Source organism: Aegilops tauschii, chromosome 5 (genome assembly GCF_002575655.3).
Source record: "Aegilops tauschii subsp. strangulata cultivar AL8/78 chromosome 5, Aet v6.0, whole genome shotgun sequence".
NCBI lineage: Eukaryota > Viridiplantae > Streptophyta > Magnoliopsida > Poales > Poaceae > Aegilops > Aegilops tauschii.
In genome coordinates this window covers 343184430-343188579 of record NC_053039.3, presented here as the reverse complement: position 1 = coordinate 343188579, position 4150 = coordinate 343184430, and positions in this window count along the sequence as shown.

Sequence of the window (4150 nt, the reverse complement as noted above, 5' to 3'; positions counted from 1 at the left end):
CTCTGTGTTATCTACCATTAACTTGTGACGAATGAATCTCATAGCATAACATCAATCCGGGTCGATTCAACACAAATGTTCTCTTAACATTTTACCCTCAAAGTTGATGGCATTGACATGCCCATGATCAGGAAAACAGAACCATCATGCAACACTCGAGCTAGTCTTAGAGGCCAGACTAAGAATACTTCTTACCGTTTATTATTCCACACGTGCATATGAGTCTTCCTCCGAGCCTTGTGTTATTGCAGACTCGAGAACCATAGCAGTTATAGCATGGAACATAAACATAATTATGAACTTGGAGATAAATAATATCATTTATTATCGCCTCTAGGGCATATCTCCTACATTCGGGGTATATGAGTATATATAGGCGAAAGAAGTCGGTCAGGGGAGCCACGAGGGGCCCACGAGGGTGGGGGGCGCGCCCTCCTGCCTCGTGGCCTCCTCGTTCCTTTCTTGACGTCCACTCCAAGTCTCCTGGATTGCGTTTGTTCAAAAAATCACTCTCCCGAAGGTTTCATTCCGTTTGGATTCCGTTTGATATTCCTTTTCTGCGAAACACTGAAATAGGCAAAAAAACAGCAATTTGCAGTGGGCCTTTGGTTAGTAGGTTAGTCCCAAAAATAATATAGAAGTGTATAATAAAGCCCATTAAACATCCAAAACAGATAATATAATAGCATGGTACAATAAAAAATTATAGATACGTTGGAGACGTATCAAGCATCCCCAAGCTTAATTCCTGTTCGTCCTCGAGTAGGTAAATGATAAAAACAGAATTTTTGATGTGGAATGCTACCTAGCATATTTTTCAATGTAATTTTTTTATTGTGGTATGAATGTTCAGATCCGAAAGATTCAAGATAAAAGTTTAATGTTGACATAAAAATAATAATACTTCAAGCATACTAACTAAGCAATTATGTCTTCTCAAAATAACATGGCCAAACAAAGTTTATCCATACAAAATCATATAGTTTGGTCATGCTCCATTTTCGTCACACAAGAATGCTCTCATCATGCACAACCCCGATGACAAGCCAAGCAATTGTTTCATACTTTAGTAATCTTAAACTTTTTCAACCTTCACGCAATATATGAGCGTGAGCCATGGATATAGCACTATGGGTGGAATAGAGTATAATGATGGGGGTTATGTGGAGAAGACAAAAAAGGAGAAAGTCTCACATTGACGCGGCTAATCAACGGGCTAGGGAGATGCCCATCAATTGATGTCAATGCAAGGAGTAGGGATTGCCATGCAACAAATGCACTAGAGCTATAAATGTATGAAAGCTCAACAAAAGAAACGTGTGCATCCAACTTGCTTGCTCACTAAGACCTAGGGCATTTGAGGAAGCCCATTGTTGGAATATACAAGCCAAGTTCTATAATGAAAAATTCCCACTAGTATATGAAAGTGACAAAACAAGAGACTCTCTATCATAAAGATCATGGTGCTACCTTGAAGCACAAGTGTGAAAAAAAGGATAGTAGCATTGTCCCTGTTTGTTTCTTTTCTCTCTTTTTTTTCTTTTTTTTGGGCCTTTCCTTTTTTTGGCCTTTCTTCTTCTTCTTTTTTTCTCTTTTTTTATTTGGGACAATGCTCTATTAATGATGATCACACTTCTATTTATTTACAACTCAATGATTACAACTCGATACTAGAACAAAATATGACTATATGAATGCCTCCGGCGGTGTACCTGGATGGGCAATGAATCAAGAGTCACATTATGAAAAATTATGCATGGTGGCTTTGCCACAAATATGATGTCAACTACATGATCATGCAAGGCAATATGACAATGATGAAGCGTGTCATAATAAATGAAACGGTGGAAAGTTGCATGGCAATATATCTCGGAATGGCTATGGAAATGCCATAATAGGTAGGTATGGTGGCTGTTTTGAGGAAGTATAAGGAGGTTTATGTGTGATAGAGCGTATCATATCACGGGGTTTGGATGCACTGGCGAAGTTTGCACCAACTCTCAAGGTGAGAAAGGGCAATGCACGGTACCGAAGAGGCTAGCAATGATGGAAAGGTGAGAGAGCGTATAATCCATGGACTCAACAATAGTCATAAAGAACTCACATACTTATTGCAAAAATCTACAAGTCATCAAAAACCAAGCATTACGCGCATGCTCCTAGGGGGATAGATTGGTAGGAAAAGACCATCGCTCGTCCCTGACCGCCACTCATAAGGATGACAATCAAAGAACACCTCATGTTTCAAATTTGTTACACAACGGTTACCATACGTGCATGCTACGGGACTTGCAAACTTCAACACAAGTATTGCTCAAATTCACAATTACTCAACTAGCACAACTTTAATATGACCACCTTCATATCTCAAAACAATCATCAAGTATCAAACTTCTCATAGTATTCAATGCACTCTTTATGAAAGTTTTTATTATACCAATCTTGGATGCCTATCATATTAGGACTAATTTTATAGCCAAAGCAAATTACCATGCTGTTCTAAAGGACTCTCAAAATAATATAAGTGAATCATGAGAGATCATAATTTCTATAAAATAAAACCACCACCGTGCTCTAGAAAGATATAAGCGAAGCACTAGAGCAAAATTATTTAGCTCAAAAGATATAAGTGAAGCACAAAGAGTATTCTAATAAATTCCGATTCATGTGTGTCTCTTCCAAAAGGTGTGTACAGCAAGGATGATTGTGGTAAACTAAAAAGCAAAGACTCAAATCATACAAGACTCTTCAAGCAAAACACATATCATGTGGTGAATAAAAATATAGCATCAAGTAAAGTTACCGATGGACGAAGACGAAAGAGGGGATGCCTTCCGGGGCATCCCCAAGCTTAGGCTTTTGGTTGTCCTTGAATTTTACCTTAGGGTGCCTTGGGCATCCCCAATCTTAGGCTCTTTCCACTCCTTATTCCATAATCCATCAAATCTTTACCCAAAACTTGAAAACTTCACAACACAAAACTCAAAACAAAATCTTATAAGCTCCGTTAGCGAAAGAAAACAAACCACCACTTCAAGGTACTATAATGAACTCATTCCTTATTTATATTTGTGTTAAACCTACTGTATTCCAACTTCTCTATGGTTCATACCCCCCGACACTAGCCATAGATTCATCAAAATAAGCAAACAACACACGAAAAACAGAATCTGTCAAAAAACAGAATAGTCTGTAGTAATCTGTAACAAACGCAAACTTTCTGTAACTCAAAAATTCTACCAAAATAGGAAGACCTAGATAATTTGTTTATTGATCTACTGCAATCGGAATCAGTATTTTATCACATTCTGGTGATTTTTAACAATTGTTTTCGTGAGCAGAAAGTTTCTGACTTTTTCAGCAAGATCAAATTACTATCATCCAAGAAGATCCTATAGGTTTTACTTGGCACAAACACTAATTAAACATAAAACCACATCTAACCAGAGGCTAGATCAATTATTTATTACTAAACAGGAACAGAAAGCAAGGAACAAAAATAAAATTGGGTTGCCTCCCAACAAGCGCTATCGTTTAACGCCCCTAGCTAGGCATAAGATTTCAACGATGCTCACATGAAAGACTAAAATTAAAGCACAAAGAGAGCATCATAGAACACGTGATAAACACATCTAAGTCTAACATACTTCCTATGCATAGGCATTTTATAAGCAAACAAATTATCATAGCAAGCAAAAATTAGCATATGCAAGGAAGAAGAAAGAGATGATAGCAATCTCAACATGACGAGAGTTAATTTAGTAAGATCAAAATTTCTACAACCATATTTTCCTCTCTCATAATAATTACATGTAGGATCATAGGCAAATTCAACAAAATAGCTATCACATAAAATATTTTCAACACGATCCACATGCATGCAAAGTTGACACTCTTCCAAAATAGTGGGATTAACAGTAACTAAAGTCATGACCTCTCCAAACCCACTTTCAATAATATTGCAAACATTATTATCAATCTCATATTCATCATGGGGCTTAAATAAATTTTCAAGATCATAAGAAAAATCACCCCAATCATGATCATTGCAACAAGTAGTGGACCTAGCAAAACTATCATCCCCAAGCTTAGGGTTTTGCATATTATTAGCACAATTGACATTAATAGAATTTATAATAACATCATTGCA